The sequence below is a fragment of the Daktulosphaira vitifoliae genome, unplaced genomic scaffold (assembly GCF_025091365.1).
Source record: "Daktulosphaira vitifoliae isolate Bord-2020 unplaced genomic scaffold, ASM2509136v1 Scaffold_1, whole genome shotgun sequence".
Lineage (NCBI taxonomy): Eukaryota > Metazoa > Arthropoda > Insecta > Hemiptera > Phylloxeridae > Daktulosphaira > Daktulosphaira vitifoliae.
In genome coordinates this window covers 46,558,940-46,580,231 of record NW_026099572.1, presented here as the reverse complement: position 1 = coordinate 46,580,231, position 21,292 = coordinate 46,558,940, and positions in this window count along the sequence as shown.

Here is a 21,292-nt window from a genome sequence, read left to right as displayed (position 1 = left end):
AAAAAAAAAAAAAAAAAAAAAACGCATCAAAGTAAAACCAATACCTTCTCAGCTTCGCATCGAAGATAATATTAGATCAATTACTGTTCATTTCGATAGCAAATTATTGCCATCACTAACTAGTAATGTAAATATTGATAGGCTATCTGTACTTGTAAGTTTCAATGGTTATGAGCAACTTCTTGGCCTTTCTTTTATTAAATCAAGTACAGGAAGAGAACAAGCTTCAGCAGTTCATAGTTTATTAGTAGAATAAGATATTGAAAATAAAGTTCAGGCTATTTGTTGCGACACAACAGCCTCTAATATGGGGAGATTACAAGGTGCTTGTATTATTTTAATGGCAAAAGCCATTTATTGTTTGAAAATTTTTCTTTTTCGAGAGTCTTTTGAACTAACAAATGACGAAAGGGTTGGTATTCGTAATGTTTGTATATTTTTAGTAAGAATTTATTTAAAATACTGGTTTTCTACAAATAATGCTGTTGAAGATCCTCGCATGGACTTAGAATGCATGAAAAATCTTTATGAATACATAAAAATTGATGATACCGTAGGTTTAATAGTACTTAAGAAATTTGGCAACCACTTATGGTATCTCGCGCCTGAAAATGCCTCAATGGCATTTTTTGATGATCAAATACCTGTAGAAGTAAAAAGACTTATGGTAAAATCATTACAAACCAATGAATTTGAAGACTTAAAAAAGATTAATCCGCCAAGAAATATAAAACATTTTGTAAGTAAAACTACTGACATGTTCATTAATGCAAACTCAAAAAATTTTTTTTAACATTTTGATATGAAAAATTGTTTTTTAAGCGAAGATTCCAAACGATGGAATTTAAATATAGATTATCTAGACTGTCAAGAAATATTGTGAAGTTTAAAAGTTATAAACGATACTGCAGATAGATCAGTGAAATTAATTGAAGAGTAAAACTCGATAATTACTAAGAAAGAAGACCAAAAGCAATACTTGCTATAAGTTGTCGCAGATTATAGAAAACATTTTCCTGATGCAAAAAGAAAACACATTAATGAAATAATGATGACTATTTAATAATAATTGATAATAATTATCCATAATATTTTTTTAGTTGTGTTTTTTTATAACTAAAGTTTATTTTTACTAATTATTAGTTTTATATTTTATGTTTTAATCTGTTGTATGTTATAAGACCAAGATTTAGATTTAGAAAAAAATTATGCAAAACAATATTTGTACATAATTTTCAAATCTAAATTTTATAACTTATATAGATTTTGTAAAAATTTGTCGATTACGCTAATAAAGAGTGAATTACGCAAAAAATTAGAATCGGGAAAAATCGGCGTATTTATGTGTTTTATTGATTATTCAATTAAATATGCAATATAGAGTAAAAAGTAATATAATATATTTTGTATGAAATATATTTTTAAAAAAATTTTCAGTAAAAAAATTAAAAAAATTCAGTAAATTTTTATGAATCAAGTAAAATTTAACAAGTTATACGTAAAGAACTAATTTTTACCCCTTCTGCGGCACGGGAAAAAATCATTGAACAACCACGAAACTTCAAAATATGTATTTTTTAACTTATAAAACACTTCTAGGGGGGCAAAAAAAAAATTTGAAAAATAAGAACCACCCTAATGCGGCATCAATGAAAATGACAATATAAAGATAAAACTACCACTACTCATATGCAACACATTGGGATTAAAATGTTTACTTTTCTTTATATGAACACTGATTGTTATCAAAACCTATATTTGTATATATTTGTAAAATAAAATAAATAGTATATTTATATTAGTATATTACTATATATTCATAAAAAAAAATTTTAATTGCTAGGTATTCACTATTGCAAATAATAAGAAACTATAGTAGCACAGTGGGGTCATGGTACAATGGGGACATGAAATAGTGATTAAAATCAGAGAAACGCTTTGATGCAAATCTGTACATAGTGTATAATTTTATAAAATAGGTGGATTTTTCTAAAATAAACATCAGTTTTATTTTTCCTTAATTATATCTTAATTAGTAGTTCTTTAGTTTATAAGTTTAATATATGAATAAGTACTTAATTATTTATAATGAGAAATATAGTAATTAATTTTATTATAAAATTAATATTCAATAATTTAATTTTATAAATTTTATAGGAAAATTATAAAAATTAAAAAGTAATTATATACTTTATTACTTACATGAAAAACATGTATAAAAATTAAATGGATACTTTTTAGAAAATAAATTAAAACAAATTGGTCTAAACTGGTCTACAAGGAATTTTTATAAGTGACAAATATATATTTTTTTAAACTAATTTTTCGTGTTGATTTCAAATTTGCAGTTAGACTTTTTCGATCACCTCTAATTAGTAAAAAACGAGTATTATCATATAAAAAATAAATACAACTGTAAAATTATAACTATAATTTTTTATTAGTAAAATTGAATCGGTTAAAAAATGTGTGATAAATTATAATTATATGGTAAATTTTTTTTTTTTATTTATTATTTATTTCCATAAGATCAAAAGAATTATAAGATAAAACAACTGCAATATTTATTTGAAACAGTATAAACAGTAACGCATATTAGACTTTGTATTTTAAAAATGTTCAAATTAAATGAAATAACTATTGAAATAATTGACCAAAAATTAATTTGTTTTGTTAAAAATTAAAATCTATCAAAATTTTTTTATTTTGTCTATGTACACCTTCTTTTAGAACATATTGATGTGAATAAGTCTCATAAGTGTTAATATTATACTCATCAAATAAACTTTCTAAATACTCTAAATACGATTCGATATTCTTAGTATTTTGCATTAATTCGTCTCTAATTTTATCTGAATGTTCATTATCTGGTTTGTCATTGAAATTAATTAGAACAAATATTGGTGAAAACTTTGTCATAAATCTTTCAATATCTGAAATTGATTTATTAAGTGTCAAATTTACACCATTTTCAACTTTTGGCTTTTTAGTGGAATTTCTTAAAAGTTCTATCATTTCACGTAAGTTAAAGCTAAATAGAATTCTAAAAAAATCATTATCTAAAATATATTTATTCATATCATTCATTTGTGCATTGACATTTTCATAAACTGTAGATTTTAATTTCCAATATTTAGAAGCATAAATCATGTGCTTTCTTATAATATGTAATGTTACTGTTCTTATTACGTTTAACATTTTTACTTGATATTCTTTTACGTTAATAATCCAAAGATCCAGATAGTAATAATTCTCTGCTATACTATAACTTTCATCGAGTTCTTTGTATATTTTGTTAAAAATTTCTTCACTTTGATCACCAAAATTCACAATTATTTCTCTCAAAATATTTTTATCCTTTATTTTATATAAGTAAATACTTTTTAAGGAAACCCAATTTTTTTCTTTATCATTTTCCAATAGAATACTATCATTATGTTGTTGTATATAGTTTATCATTATTTCGATATCTTGCAATCCTCTATTGTCAGGATTCCCTGTCATACTATAGCTATTGTTTTTTCTACATTTATTATTAATATAAATCTCTAACGTGATTTTGATATCATCTTTTATTAAACTATTGTTTTCCATATCAATTGAATTTCTAAGGCACATTGAAGTATGCAACAAATACATATGTACTTGCCAGATCGGAAATGCATAATGTCTTTTATTTATTTTCAAAATTGAAGCTAACATGTGGCTGGTAACTTTTTCGCTTAAATGACATTTTTTTACATCTCTACAGATTGATAAATAATTATAGAGTAAATACATATTACCACAAACCAAGTCACAGTAAATTATATCAATGGTGTTCTCAAATTTATTTTCATTTGGTAATGATTCGATTTTTAATAGTTTCTTTTTTATAGTATAAAAATTTAATTTCTGGAACTCATGGAACCTAGGATATGCAAATCCAGTTTTCAGTTTGACCACTTCTTTAAGTTCTAAATCTTTACTCGGAATATTTGTAGAACAACATGTAATAACTTGCATTGCATGCCAAATGATCGTAACTACAATGCTGATAAAAAGATTTAAAATCATTTTTCACTACATTAGTTTGCAACAGTTAAATAAATAACAAATTATACAAAATGAAAAATTGATTTAACTACTTAATCGATATTATGTATAGCTCTTTATATATTAATTTTTCATATAAGTAGGTTATGACAATACATATAAATTTTATAAATTTATAAGAAACATTTGATAGAAACTATTTTCATAATTCGATTATTATTTTGAAAAATTGTCTATACCTAATACTAAACTGAATCAATATTGACGCTAAATATAAAAATTTAATATTTTAAAATTCAATTTTTAATTAATTATTTATAATTTTCTCGCAAAATCGTTGTTTAGTGTTTTCAACGTATGTATTATTTTAATCTACAGGCTCAAAGAATATAAAAGATAATAATACATTTTATTGAAAAATAATAAATTACATATTAAACATTGAATTCTTTTTAAAGTTCAAACATTTATTAAAATAACTAACTAAATAATTTGGATTTTTACAAAAATTATTATTTTATTTTTATAATTTTACCAGGTTAATGTTTATATAATTATATAACTTCCTCGTGTTTCTGTATAAACCACAGCAGAATCATTATTATACTCTTAAAATATATTTTATAAATACTTAAAGTATGATTGATTCTCTCAAATTTTTCAATTAATATTACTCAAGTCTCTTCTTTGGACTTACATTTTATTTGTTTTTTTTCTTACTATTTATAGGAGAAATTGTTCTATATTTTCAACATTTATTTGGTTATTGCATTTTATTGAAACGAATTCTGGCTTTAATAGTTCATAATTTCATAATTCTTTCAATTTTTAAAACTGATTTACTATGATTCACATTTATGCCATTTTCAACCACTTGTTTTTTAGTGGAATTTTTAAAAATAGATTTATTTTTTTTTGTAGGTTTAACTACAATGAAGTGATAATAATACTTATTATACTAAATAATAATTTATTATCTAATTCCAACAGACATGAGGAAAGACAAGTAATCGCCTACGCTAGCAAATAGTTAAGTGAGACACAAAAGCATTATACAGCAGTCGAAAGAGAATGCTTAGCCATTATCTGGGTAGTTGATAAGTTCCGACCCTATCTAGAAACCGGCTAACACCTTACTGACAATTCAGCATTGACCTGGCTTCACAAAACAAAAGACCAGAAATCAAAACTTACACAATGGGCTAACAATTAAGTAATTTCAATTTTCGAATGACTCATGTTCCAGGACACCTTAATCAGGCCCCCGACATGTTGTCCCGAAACCCATAAGATGGCCCGCCTGTCAACGAGGAAAAGTTAGATAAGAACCTATTAGGGGTACCCACATCACAACTTCAATCACCACTCAACCAAGGTACACCCGATAGACTTTTCTCCCTAACTCATCACAAGGTCGATCTAAATGACACACCTGTTTCTGAGAAAGAGTTAATATTGTGGCAATTGGATGACTCATATGTAAAACCTGTAATGGATATCATATCCTCGGATTGCCCAGCCATTAATACGCGACGGTCCAAAGCCCAAAAGAAATCTTTTATCGTGGTTGATGGCCTACTCCGGAAATTCGGTGGTATATCAAAAGACGACCCCTTACCAATCCCATCCTTAGTGGTACCACTCAATAAATCACAAAAAATAATATGGTGGTAGCACGATCACGTTCTAGCCAGTCATCCTGGTTGGAAAGAAACTTTTAGGGTTGTTCGACAAAGGTTTTATTGGAAAAATATAAAAGAGGGCGTTAGGAAATATGTTAGGGCATATCACATTTGCGCTTGCACAAAACCCCTATACGTAAAACCTGAAGACCCTCTAAGACCTATAAAACCACGACAGCCATGGGAAGTTATAAGTATAGAAATGATGAGCCCCTGCCCTAGAACCGTTAGAGGGAAAACGTCTATACTAGTAGTCACTGATTGCTATAGCAGATGGATTGAAGCTTACCCATTAGGCTTACCCATCCGCCACCTCTAAAGTAATTATCCAAACACTTGAACGCGAATACTTCTCGCGTTTTGGGTATCCTCGCGTGTGTTTGAACTACAACGGAACACAGTTCACTTCTAACGAAATGCTCAGAGCACTTGAGCGATAGGGGGCAGAGGGCTGGACTACTCCGGTATTCCATCCCCGAGCTAACCCAGTCGAACGTCGCAACCACCAAGAGCTGAAAAAGGGACTCCGTGCACTTTTAGTGGGCGAAAGTCATCGCTCTTGGGACTCTAAGCTATCGTTGATACTCTTCGCAATTCGGAATCGACTGAAGGAGGCAACAGGATTTTCCCCGTCAGTATTAGTACTTGGTAGAGAAGCCAAGTGACCTGGCGATTGGGCCCTGTTCGAACCTCTCGTCATTCCTATGGAGGAGACTAACCGACATAGGCGAGAGCAAGAGATGGCAACCTTGTTAAACCAAGAAAAAAAATCAAAAACATCACCCCGAAGAAGTCACAATTTTTGACTGGTGACTTGGTGTATTACAAGGTGTATTTCCAGCATGTCTCAACAGCAACAATATAGAAAACCAGCCGAACCTACCCAGAATCGAAACGACTTGCTTGCTGCTCTGGTCCAAATCCATCTCAATGGCCAGCAGTTACTGACCAGCATGGGAGCACGTTTCCCGAACGCTCGGCCGTCCATTCAACAAGTTTGGAACATGCCCCAGGATGATCTGCAGCGGTATTCCGAACTGTGGGCCACTTTTGTGGGAAGTTGGCAAACATGCCTTGTCCCGACGCCACCGCCTACATCGATTCCACCAGCAGTCCGGCCACCTTTCCATCCGCATACACGCCACCCGGTGCCCCGGCAGCAGCATATGCAAATGTTCAAAGTGCCTGTGAACGTCAAAGCTTCACCATCAGCAATGGCTCCTTATGGCAGCGTAAAGTCGGCCATCAGCTCCACGTCATCAGCCCAATCCTCCACCGGGTTGACATACAAGGAGAGGAAGAAGCAGCGAATGGTGGAGTATCACAAGGAAAAGAGGAAGGAGATGCAACGACTAGCGAAGGAATTAAAAGCCCAGTCTGTACCCTCTTCCCACCAACGCAGATTGGAAAAGAAGTCGGGAGAACGGATAAAGCCACCTACCCCCATGCCGAGATCCAAACCACCATCGGAAGTCTCCATTATCGTTACGGAAGACATTCAGATGGACATAGAGGACCCCGTAGAGAGGGGAGGTAGTGCCATCTCCCGACCATCTCAGTGAGGACATCGAGACCTTCCTTAACCCAACACCACCATCTGCTCCCTAGATCTCCTTGTTGTTTCCTTCTCAATCCTATCTCCCCCTGGGATTGTCCCCCGTTATCCTTAGAGGAAGGCGATAGTTTTCCCGAAAGGGACTTAGCGATGCTATAAAGGAGAGGATATAGAGGAAGAGAAAAGAATTGTATCGACTGAGATTTAGTTCACCGGTTGCACAGCTTAGTGAGGGAGAGTTGACACGGTCCATAATAGCGCACTATTCATTTACAGTGAATTAGCACGTTATCCGGTCATGATTATCAGCTGTCCACCGTCGCACACATTAGAGACAATAACACAAGTTTGTCTTATCCGGCGGTCGGTAGATAGGACAGGTCAGGGGGTGCAGCACCGCGAGACACGTCGGCGACTATGTAAACTAGTTCATCTGTGACCTACATCCGCCGTACTTGTCGTCGATGTATACCGCGCTATATATTATACATCTGTACTATTTACATCTTTTAGTATTTCCTTTAGTTTTAATGTTATTATTGTTATTAAAATAAACTGACCCAAAGTTAAACCAAATTTCAATCACGGTGTTACGTTGATTATTAATAACCTTTTAATATCGTAGCAAATTTTTAATCTAATTACTGCTGAAGTAACTAAATGTTTACCTAAACAAGAATTTATCCTACTTACCCATATATTGGGTAAGCCACACTGAGGCTTTCCTATTTCCCACTTCTCTAGAAGTTCTCTAATATCATCCGATTCCTAAAACCAAATAAGCCCATTGACTCGTCAACTTCTTATAGAACAATTAGTCTATTACCATCTTTTTTGTGAAAGTTTTAGAAAGACTCATACTCAAGCGCATACTTCCCTTTATCAATAAAAATAAAATTCTACTAGACTACCATTTTGGTTTTCGTGCAAAGCATTCAACTATCCACCAAGTACATAGACTAGTTGACCAGCGCTTTTCTTGATATTTCACAGGCTTTTGACCGAGTATGGCATGAGGGATTGCTATACAAATTAAAAAAAAAATTGCTTCCTACATACTACATTCTTCTTAAATCATATCTAACCGATCGATATAATCAAGTCCACCATAAATTAGCGTATTCTAATATTGCACCAATTAGAGCTAGTGTTTCACAAGGAGGCATTCTTTCCCCAATATTGTATAATATATACACTTCACACCAACCAACCACGACTAACACATTAGTGACAAACTATTCAGACGATAAAGTAATTTTATCAACCAATGCAGATCTCATTATTGCATCGTATAACTTACAAAATCACCTTTCATTAATGGAAGTTTGGTATAAGACTTGAAGGTTTAAGGCTAATCAAGCAAAATCAATTCACACAACTTTTACTTTTAAGCTTGGACAGTGCCCAAGTGTTACTCTTTATGGTATTCAAATTCCATCTTCTCCGTCTGTAAAATATCTTGGTTTAACCCTAGACCACCGACTTACCTCGTGCAAAAAGACTCTAATTAACCCTTAGAATCCGCATGCTTAAAACTTAAATATTTAATAACAAACATACTAACTTAAATATGAAACTTCTAGTGTATAAATCCCTTATTAAACCCATTTGGACCTATGGTCTACAACTATGGGGAAATGCTAAAAAATCTAATATAAATGGTATTCAGGCATTTCAAAATATTTCTTTAAGAAAATTAACTAACTCCCCTCTATACGTATCAAATTATACCCTCCATTCTGATCTAAAAATTAAAACTGTTAAAGAAGAAGCAATAACATATAATAAAAGATTCCACACTCGACTAACCTCCCACTCCAATCCCCTAATAAAAGGTTTTTCAACTAATGCTATTCCTGGTAATCCTCCGAGACGCTTAAAGCGCAACTGATGTAGAGATCTATTAACTGAATTTTAGTTAAAAAAAAAATAATCACTTAAAAGTGTCATCAATGGGTGGCTCCTTTTATCAAGTATTTCTTGTTATAATTATTTTAGCTAATACTCTTATTGTACCTATAGGGAACAGATTGTGTATATATTAATAAAAGGAAAAAAAAAGTTATCTAGCCCTTCCATACAAAATTTCCAAAGTAATATTGTTATTATTATATGTATGTATCTTAAAATCATTAACAAAAAAAATCATAGACTCAAACTATCAATTAGAGTTAATTGCCTAATACATTATAATCATAAAACAATTACTCTCTATCATGTAATAATTAGTCGCTCGTCAAAAGAGACAACATAGAAAATATAACATTTTTAGTAATTGATTAATTGATAAATATAATTCGATATTCACAAAACATTAAAATTGATAATTTAAAAAAAAAAATTCTTTGTAATTTTAGTGTGTCTAGTTTGAATAGTTTTTATTTTGTCAAATCCCTTAGATCTTTTCATATAAAATTTCTAATTGCGCCACTGTCATAAATTATCACAGGCGTTTTAATCGAAATTTTTAAAAAATATTTAAAATAGATATAGCTATAAACAATTTATTTAAATCAACATATTATTCACAATATTTCTACTTACTTAAAGTTTTTTTTTAATAATTAAATCTAACAATTGTAAGTGTGTTTTTAAATAAAAAATACATTAATTAGTTACATTAGATTAAAAAAATATATGCATTACATACTATTTTAAACATTAGTTTTTAAATAACAAAGTAAGAAAAAACAAATATTATGTATTTTACCACCTATTTATCAAATCCAAAATGTACACAAAATATCTTAACACCTTCCTGAACTTTTTTTTGAAATTCTGGTTTAGACGGATTAAAAAAAAATTTTAAATGACATATATCTTCATATTCCATTAGTTCTTCAAAAAAACCAGATAAGTATTCTTCATTTCCATATCCAATAACAGCATAGGTATCCATATTAATGGGTGTATTAACAATTTCGTACAAATGTGCAAATGTGCTATTTATAAAGTCATAACATATTACTGATTCATCTGTGAATTTTTTTTCTTTGGCAATTATAGTCAGTTTTTCAGTAAATTCTAATATGTTTGTGAGAGCTTCGTGTACAGTGTTCTGATAATGACCTTTTAGATATTCTAGTGCTTTAGCCGTACAACTCATTAATGGTTTGAACTTAATAAGCGTATCGATTAATTTTTTAAATTTATCATTTTTAATCTCATCATCTGCGAGTTCTTTATACTCTTTTGACATCCATCTATAAGAACGATATAAATCACATAGCATATTTTTGTAAATATTACTTAATATCAATGATGCAAGATGCTTATCAATTTTTAAAAGTTTATTTTTAAATAGCGTATTGACTGGTACTTTCTGACTGTTTGGCAATAAAAAGTCCATAGTAATTATAGATGTCCATCCTTCAGATTTAATAATTCTATTAAATTCAGCATCTTCATTATCTGTTGTTGTCTCAACATGACGAGAACTGATAGTAAGACATACTAATACAAAAAAGAATAAAATTTGTGTATGCAACATAATAAATAATCGATACTGAACAAAATATAGAAATTATGTTATATGGTTTATACTTATATAAACCATATAACATTATTTTTTTGAATTTATATAGTCTATTTACAAATACTAAATACATGAATACTGCAAATATTTGTATAGTTATTAATGATTTATATTTTAGCTTCAATGCGAAGCTGAGAAGGTATTAATTTTACCATGATGTGTTTATTTATTTATATATTTTTTTTTGTGTCTGTCACTACTTTTTCTCAGCTCTCACTGGACCAATTTCTTTTAACAATACGTCAAAAGATCACAAATCGTATCTAGTTGAAGACATTACCCGCAAATGGTGGAAATCTCCAAAAAAAATACAAATTTTAAAATCCATTAATTTTGTCATTTTTTCACTTTTTTTTCTTAAAACTTCCATAACTTTTTCAAAAATCAACAAATCAACATAATTTTTTTTTAATAAAATTTTAGATACACTCCTTTTATTTGATAACATTTTTTTGAAAATCTAACACTTAACCTGCTCATTGGGGGGATTTAAAATACAACTTTTTCACAAAAAACTAACTTTTTCAACTTAATTTTAGAAAATGTTCCGGAAGTACTGCGTCCTTTAAACATATATAAAATTAAAGCTTATTTTATGTACAATAAAATAAAAAAAAAATTTGTCCCGACGACCTATCTTCTATGCGCAAATGGCTACCGTATTCAAAAGTATGCTATTTTAACAAATTTTTTTTTTAAATTAAACACTATCTACAGAATTGCATCGAAGCTTTTTTTATGATAGTGATTTTAATCACAGTCAGATATCATCTATACTGGACTCAACTATGCCACGACCCCACTGTGCCACCACCCAACTATGCTGGGTTTTTTTTTTTATTTATAAATACTTATTTTATAATAATAATTAATAATGTTGAAACTTAGAAGTGATAGAAAAAGTTTAATTGCATATTTGAAAACATCGTGAAAAATTATTTAGAAAAGTACATTTTTGTTTCTGGTGAAAGTGCCTTGTAGTCCAGTGTATAAAACTTAAAACTTTTTTATAAGTAACAAACATTTTTTATTAAAAAGTATTGTGTCAAGCTCTTTAAATTTTGATACGCGTTAAAAGTATAGAAATATACAACTATTTTGTTATTTTTATAATATCTCCGTAAAAATTATCATATTAAATTATTGAATATCAATTTCATACTAAATTTAATTACTAAAATTGTTATTTATTCATATATAATAATTAAAATCAAATAACTAATCGCGATAAAATTAAGGGAATAAGAGTTATTGTTGTTTTTGAAATAATCTACCAATTTCTTAAAATTAAACACTATCTACGATTTGCATTGAAGCGTTTCTTATGATAATGGTTTTAATCACTGTCAGATATCATCTATACTTGTCCCAGCTATGCCACGTCCATACTGTGCTCTGATTAAAATACGGCATTTTTCGAAATTTCAGGTTTGACGTACGATTTTTGAGCCTGGGAATCAAGAGGAGCAGTGACGAAACCTGATTCAAATTCCAACTCTATACAGAGTGTTGAAATTCTATTTTGGTTTTTGTCTAATACAGTTTGTATAGACGCAAGTCCAGTACATTCGGATTGCTCAAGATGAGTAACATTTCGAGTGTCTTGTTCTAATCTGTCAATACGTGTATTAAAACTGACTTTCCTACCGNGTCTTGTTCTAATCTGTCAATACGTGTATTAAAACTAACTTTCCTACCCTTGTGGTGGCAATCGTTTTGTGTGTCAAAACCCAAAGTGATTTGTTCGAAACCTAACCGTTCCTTTGGGGAGGTGTTTTGGTTTTCGGAACTATGTGACCTAATTACTTCATTTTGACTAGCTGTAGAGTGATATTGGTTCAACTCGATTACTCGTGGTGATTTGTGAATTTCTGAACCGTTGGTTGTTCTTTGGTCAAGAATATCAGAGCCAAGGCCAGGGTGATGTGAGTGATTTGGTGATTTGAGTAATCGGTTGTGTGGTGAGGCGAGATTAGCTAAGTTTAACGGTGTATAGGTTGACATNGGTGAGGTAAGATTAGCTAGGTCTAACGGTGTATAGGTTGACACGGGTGGTTGAGAATTAGCGGTAATGTCTACTATTTCATGATCAATCACTTGAATGTCAGTTGATTCGTTTACCGAATTATCAGAGCTGAATACTAGCATTTGGGAAACTTGTAGATTACCGTCGGAAAGTGATGAGTGACCCTCGGGCTGGACTAATTCCCGTGGGCTTTCGATCCATTTCCCGAGTGCATAGTTGGACATTCACTGTTCCAGTGTGGTCCCTTACAATGCTTACACGGGAGCGGTGGCTTTTTGTCTGAGCGGGTGGCCGATTTTGTAAACTCTTGTTTGGGTTTACTCGTTTGGTGATATGATTTATTGACCTGCCTAGACGGAACTGAATTCAGGGGCTCTTTAGTAAAAACTAAGGACCTATCTCAAATTTCAGCTAGCTGTTGAAGATGAGAGAATGAGGAGGGGTTTTGTAACCGGACATGGGCTCTAAATTCATCTCTCATAAGATCTATGACATTGTCTAATATCTCTAATTCAGAAAGACATGTTCGAATTCGGTGATTTAAAAGGTGTTTCTTCATTACATAATCGGTCAGTGATTGGTATAAACTTTGACGAACTGATAAGATATCTATACGGAGGCGAGACTGAATAACGGGGCTATCAAATTTATTAGTAAAACTATTTTTAAATTCGGCCCATGACATATCAAGAACTACTACCTTTTTCCACCATGTTGCGGCTAACCCAATTAGTTGAGGCTCAACTGCGCGAACCCACGTAGCAGGGTGTATATTTGCTTCATGCAAAATACGTTCTGCCGTCATAAGGAAGCGTGCTGGGTCCTCCTCCTTGTTACCCGAGAATTGAGGAAGTGATGCTCTCGCAGCCTTTAAGTCGTGCAATGGTATTAGTAATGTGTGATTACCTCTAGAATCGCAGTCATCATTACCAAACTGTACGGTACGGTCTGGTTGGTTCATAGAACGCAAATCAGTGCCAGTAAATCGTTCAGTGCGGTAATGGGGCTGATAATTCTTAGAGTTATTACTATCCATTTGGTTGTTTGGGTCCCAACCCGTGCTATTCAATAATGGACGTGTTTCCCCCGTTAAGTAACGTACAGTGTTACCGAGTGTCGTCAGCTGTGGATTTAGTTCCTGCCTAATCTCATGTTCGGTTTGTGCTAACCTATCATAAAGAGAAGTTTGCTGACGATCGGTAAATGGTCTGTTCGTATTACGGTTTGGGTTGACAGCGTTATCATTAATTGGTGCCGGGTCTACAGGTCTGAACACAGATAATTTAATGGACTGAATGTCTTGCTCGATAGAAGAGATTCTATTGCTAATCTTATTTTGTTCCATTTGAAAACGTGACAAGGCTGTTTCGAAAGCGGTTACTCTCAGTTCGAGATTCCCTAATGCTGTTTGGGTGCGAATATTATCCCTAATAGCACCTATCTCTTCATTTGCCGAATAAATAGAAGCGTTGATGTCAGGTGCCTGGGTATTCGATAGNAAATTACAGCACATAGAAACATATTGTTGTTGGCTCCGGTATTATTAAAACTTAAATAATGATTAAACTATAATTGTAACATTGTATATTCATAAAAATAATATTATTATTTTTATGAATATATATGATTTAATTTATTGGAATTGATGAGCAATTGATATTTTCTAAATAGCAGTTAAAAAATCATTGGATAAAAAAAGATGAAGATGATGCTACAACCTGTATACAGGAGCAATCCTAGTAGTAAATTTTAGGGGGGTATGAAGTGAATTTTGCCGACAAAGTACTTTCATGGGTGCAAAATTTTACAAATTATTCTAAAAATTCCGTCTTATGATTTTAATAAACTTTGGGGGATATGACATCCCTACACTCTTCTATGAAATAGTCCCTTCTATACAATATGTTTTGCCTGTGCTCTGTCCATCTGTTGTATAGACATACCATATTTTCAATAAATAAAGAGAAACAAGTCAATTGTTACGAACATTGGTAACCCATATCCTTAATTTTTGAACACTTGTATATTCTATACAAATATATTTACTAGTTATTATATGTAGTAATGTTTGTTTATTTTTTAGATGCTATGTCTGGCCAAATCATAATACCTGAACACGAAAGAACATTTAACAAAATAATAGATAATATTTTTAAGCATTCTGACAATAATAAAGCATCACACCAATAAAATCGTTCTGTTTTTTTGTTATTCAATTACATTTTATTTTTTTGTAAATGATTTTTCAAATTTATTTACTTAGATTGTTTCACAGTTTTTTTATTAATAAGCAAAAACAAAATATAGCACTTTAGGAATCAAAATAAAAACAGTAAAAAAAAAACATGGCAATCTTATGCCATCTTATTGGATGCTACTTATGTGTATTACTCCTTTTGTTGTACTTATGGCAATGATTTTCTTTTATTCCATTTTATGGAAATTAAATTAAAATTACTAATTGTTTTTATAACCACAGTAATATTTTTTAATATATCAGCTATTGCAATTTCACAATTTTCTGTACCAATATTAACTATATATTCCTTGTTTAAATTCTATAATACCTTAGTGATTAACTTATTATGATAAAATATTTTTATTGGATTTTTTTGATAAATATTGTACAAAAATAAACCAAACTGAGTTACAGTATATAAATTGCTGACATTGCTAACATCATTATTTTTATTAAAAATTATCTATTGTTATTAATATATATTAATTATAATCAAATTGTATGAATGGATTGTTAGTAAATACTAATTATCATATAATATAAAATAAACCTAAAATTCATAGGTTAACTATTTTACTTTTTATACACATATAATATATTTTATTTTATTTTATACATTGTGTATATAGTAATAAAATTTATTATTTTAAAATTATAAAATTTTTAAATATTTATAAAACCTATAAATTTAATTTTAAATACCGTAACTGCCAATGAACTAATGAACGATTATTGAACCGTTATCGAGCGTTTTATAGCTGAATCGAGGAACGATCTTTGAACTCTTACTGAACTTTTGTAGAACTCAGTTCATACCATGTTAAAATCCGTATTCAAATCTCATGTTGAACCGCGCTGTGAACGGGTTTTGAACTGATTTCAGCACTGTTGTTACTATATTAAACGAACCCGGTATGAACTACAATTGCTACTCGGATAGCCTCCCTTCATCACCTTACCAACTAGTTTAATATAAAAGGGCTAGTAAAATTAGCACAGAGACACATTCGTATACTCTCATTTTCATTCTCACTTATTATTCCCCCATACTCTTACACTTTCACATTAAAAGTTAATAATGTAAAATTTATGTTACTTTTGTTAATATTAATTTTAAGACTTATATACATTTGTTAAAATAATTAATAAAAATCATAGAAATAAACTCAATATGTTGCCCCTCATACCAGTACTTTTTACTTATTTAATTTAATTAAAATATCGACGTCAACAAGGAACATCACAATTCATTATCTACCTACGAATCCATTTGGATATTAAGGTAAGTGTAGTCGTAAGAAATGCACTATATTTATGTAATATTAAAAAATAGGATAGAGTGGGTAAGAGGTAGGATTAAGATAATATGAATGAATCCAACACAATCTAAATAACTTATAACTCTTTTCCTACCATCTTCACCACGTCTTTACCATCCCTCACTTCACCTTGTCTCTTCTTTTTATTACACATACCAATATCTACTGAAAAATATAAAAACAATTACACAACTTTAGATTTTTTGGCAGAAATCAAGGCGTTGGTGTTACAGGTTTCGTTTAGTATAGCCAGTGACATTTATGATACATTTTTGGTGAATTGCCAAAACCATTACAAGTTTAATATTCATGGTATTTGTATCCAGTTAAATGAAGTGATATCTCCACCATACGATAGAGAACATAAAGACCCTTTACGTAATCACGATTCTATTAATTTGGACCAATATTTATGAATATTAGCGTTCAATGAACGAAAACAGCTGGCAAAAAATGAAATACACGTTTTTGTGGGTGAAAGTATTACGATAAAGTTGCTGGAGATAGATACGCAGTATGATGATTTAGTCAATTATTTTATAAAATGGCAGTTGATAGAAAAAGATGTTATAATATTTCCACAAGTTTACTTTGTGAATATTGCTTTGATTATTTTGCTACGCAGAAAAAATAAAGTTATTTGTTGTACTCGAAACTGCTGTATTAGATTTTGATTATTGCCGCGACTTGTGTCTGAAATTTCTTAAGGTATACGCCTTCGACTATGACGTGGAAGGCGTACCATTCAAAGATAACGAATGGTCTATGCAAATAAGTCCTCAGAATCACGACGCAGAAAAATGTAACGATAATTTTGTAATTGTGGCGATGATGAGTCGCGTTTTATTTAATAAAGACGCATCATTGATGGACGATTGGGTGAATGAGGTTCCATTTATTCAAATGAAAATCAGAGATGAAATTATCGAACATATACAAAAATATGACAAGAAGCTTCTATATAAACCGAAAAAAATTACTACTGGTGTCTTGGAAAGAGCGACACGGACGTTTAACGCGTTGTCGGTACGCGTAATAAGTAAAGTTGACCAAAAGAATTATCCAAAAAGAGATTATATATTAGCAACAATTTTTAATGATTATTGGTCTAATTTAGCTGGCGGAGACTGCCTTTACGGAACAGCATGTACTACGAAGACAAGCCAAAATTTGCACCATTGCTACGATTGCTGGGGCTACGTACACTAAATGTGAGATTACCCAGGCGTCGAGAGTAATGTAAAAACTAAAAAACGTTACATATGTAAGGCTTGAAAAATAAGACCAACCACATGAAAACATATTCCAATTAATTAATTGTAATACGTTTCATACTTCTAAAACATTTAACTTCTTTTTTAGTACTAATAAAAAATCCTAAGCATAGTAATCGTGTATCATAATGTATCATAGAGTTGTTGTTTTTATTAAATTAATATATTTTAATTTTTATTAGAAACTTTTATGTTATGTTTTTAAATAATTATGTATTTTTTTGTTACCAAAAATTATTTATGTAACGATTATGTAAAATATTAAAAAATATTTTAAATGTTTAAATTATACAATTTAATGTAAATTCAATGTCAATTTTACAAAATTTAATTTCAATGTTTTCTTATATTTAAATTATTTTTAAATAATATTTTACGTTGCTGTTTTTTTAAATGAGTTACATTTATATGTAATAAAACTCTTTAAAAGGATTATTCATACTGTCTGTTGGTTTGTCAAAACAGAGGATTGATTGACCTATAAAGTTACCGCAGTCACCTAAAAACCAGTTCCAGAGGTGTTATTAAATTTAATGAAATGTAAAATTGTGCACAGTATTGAGAATTTATTTTTTGGTTTGTTGCTATAAAAAATTATCGCGACACCTCTAATGATTTGTTAGAATGCGTTTTATTCTATATTTAATTTATCGATCGCGCATTATTCTACACAAAAAAGGACATTTATATTTATACTATAATGAAAACAAGTGAATGCACATATAATAAAAATGTCATAATTTGTATTGTAATAGGTAAAATATTTACTAATAAAAAAAACCTAATGGCTCAAAGTTCTGATAAGTAATCGATAAATAATAACCACCCTCTGTTAGAAAATTTGAGGAATCTAACAATAAAGCTCTCTATCATTTGTTATATTAAATTTTCTACACACAATTAGCAAAATAAACTATTCTATTAATGTAAGTCACTAGCGGCTTGACAAATTGTACATTATTCAGGGTTATTTTGAACACTCATTATTTAATACAGTGTTTTAAACGCGTTTATAACATCAATAATTTCAAAATTTACAGTGGCCTAATGGGACATTTTAAACGTTTTAAATTATTTACTTATGTTTTAAACTGATTTTCTTTTTAACAAATATATTTTTTAACAACCCTGATATTATTCCTACAGCATCAAGTTATCATGACTTTTATTTTTATACGAACACTTAATTTTATTATAATTAATGTCAATAATTAAGACAAGCAGTTCGTAAAAATCATATGTTCATAATTTTTATATACATTGTTTGTGAAAATTTACCTACAAACCCAGTTTGTTGTCATATTTTTTAAATTACTCATGTATATATTCGTAATCCTATGCGAAGTGGGTAGCTAATCTCGTCGCTAATGTCTTTGTTTTAACAAACATCGCGCCGACAGACAACGCAAAGAAACATGCAAATATATTTTTAGTGTTTAATTTTTGTCTTGGTGATTATTGTGCCGCATTCTTTCAAGGTGCTTTCTAGCGCTGGAACACATTAGGCCACCACAATTAAGCCTTGATAAATCTTTTACATAGATATAAATATTTCTGAATTTTGTTTTGGCCAAAATTTAAGCAATATTGGTGTCGAATCTCTCATTAAAATATACTCTCTCAAAAAAAATACTTAATCAACAGACGTAAACAATTAATTATCACGGATTATTATTTATATTTATAATAAAATATAGAGTGTTTAAAATCTTTCAAAAGTAAGATCAGTCGTAGATTTTGTGTAATTTAGTTATATCATTTGTAATTTTGATTCTTTTTTTGTAAGTAATTATATGGATTATATGACGTATAGTGTAAATTGTATACGTAGTGCATTTCATACAAAAATCAACATTGAATTACTTGAAATATTATTACATTACATAGGACGTAAGGTAAGTACTATTTAACCTACGCTCTCCAACCTCCAACAATCAATTGTGTAATAAACCATTAATAAAAATTAAATAGGAGAATTAAACAATTAGTGAGAAAATTAATTAATAAAAAAAGAGCATATAACTAATAATTTAAAAATCTAATAATTATTTTTAACCTCTTACTTCCTTTTAATTCTTTTTATTTTTGGTTTATTACAGACTGCTGGGCCACTCTGTATATATAATAAATAAAAATATTTATCGGAGAAAAAATTAATTTTGAGGAATATTTTTGGAGTAACTTTCGAGAGTCAAATAGAAATTGTAACATAGGCTATTGTCTTTAAACCAGGAAGTAAAACATTTTATTTAACATTGTAATGTTTAATATAATTGTATTAATAATAATAATTGTAACACAATTGTAATATCTAGTATACTGTCATTAAACTACAAAGTAAATATTTTATTGAACATTTTTGAGAATTGTTTTTTTAAACATTGTATTAGATTTTTAAAAGAAAAAAACCCAGAAAAGTGGGCACGTGACATAGTTGAGTCTAGTATAGATGATATCTGACTCAGATTAAAATCACTACCATAATAATATAGTTTAAAAAAACTGAAAAACACGCTTTTAAAGCATATCGAACTAAAAAGTTAAAAATGATATTTAAAATAATCTTAAATCAATAATGAACGAAAAATACTAGTTTTATTGTGAAAAAAGCGTTGGGCACTCAATTTACGAAAAATATGACACAAAGCCTCCACGCTTTTTTTCACAATAATATTAGTATTTTTCGTTCATTATTGTTTTAACATTATTTTAAAAATTATTTTTAACTTTTTAGTTCGATAAGCTTATTTTTCAGTTTTTTTAAACTATATTTATTTTATATTTTGTAGTTTTTTATGACATTGCTGTTACAGTCAGGGAGTGTTTATTTTCAATTATCATTATCAATAGATATAATTACTGTATTGCCAGTTAGTGTGTTTATAAACTCACAACAATGTATCTCATTACCATTGATAATAAAGGCCATATGCTTGCTAATATCGTCATAAAAAACTAATCAGCTACATGTATTTGTAATCCCGTATGTATTATATATGTATATTAACTCGAAAAGTTTGAATCTTTAAATGTTTATATCTAATAATGAACAATAAAAACTTGTTTATATTTATATATAATATTGATGATATGCACGCATGTACGGGTACGTAAAGCAAAAATTATTCAAGAAAATATTGTTTTCGGCAAGTGGTGAGCGGGGTGGGGTGAGTACGTTACGACCAGTGGTGTAGTCCTAAAAATGTTTTTGGCTATACGCCTATATTATGAATAGAGATGAACGTGGAGGGCTCCGCCCCCCACACCCTCCATTTCACATTATATTTTCTACATACAATATTTCACAATTATTTTGTCGAACTTTTAACTTTATACATTATCAACAGTAATATAGTCGTAATTTGATCAATGGATAAGTTAAAAATCTAAATGTGGAAACGTGGGTTATTTTACACGCACGCTACTTTTCAAAGGCCTTACTAGAATATAGTTTTGAGGATGGAATACAAATATTGTGATGTTTTAACTGTGTTAAAAATATGTATTTTCTAATTATTACATAATACAACTAAAACTCCTAACTCTCCCAGATACGCCCTCGCTCCTTCCAACTTCCAAACTATTACTCGAATATTTTTACTGACACTTCTAAGTTCTTACATAAAT